Raw genomic sequence first — 223 nt, 5'->3', positions numbered from 1 at the left:
ATCAAGAAACAAAATTAAATTTTAAGACAAAGGCTAGGAAAGGATACGTGCTGCGGTTTGTGTTCTCACGCAGGATACAAACAGTGGGAAGCAGCAATAATCTGAATAGGAGCCAGGGTAGGTCCATCAAACACCAGTTAGCCCAGTGCTGCGTAGATTGCTTGTGATGGGTCCCGCTACGCCTGGGCTGGGTGCTGCTGCCCTGCGCGCCCTGCGTACCGCG

At 52.0% G+C, this 223-nt stretch overlaps 1 protein-coding gene across 1 annotated transcript in view; it reads right to left on the bottom strand.

Annotated features, from left to right (window-relative positions):
• The window catches only part of LOC104158999 (plexin-A2-like), a 151,310-nt gene that overhangs the window by 2,049 nt on the left and 149,038 nt on the right, over positions 1–223 (bottom strand).

This window comes from Cariama cristata, unplaced genomic scaffold (genome assembly GCF_000690535.1).
Source record: "Cariama cristata isolate BGI_N322 unplaced genomic scaffold, ASM69053v1 scaffold2243, whole genome shotgun sequence".
NCBI lineage: Eukaryota > Metazoa > Chordata > Aves > Cariamiformes > Cariamidae > Cariama > Cariama cristata.
Note: the sequence above shows the minus strand (reverse complement) of the source record. Positions and strands in the feature narration are given on the sequence as shown.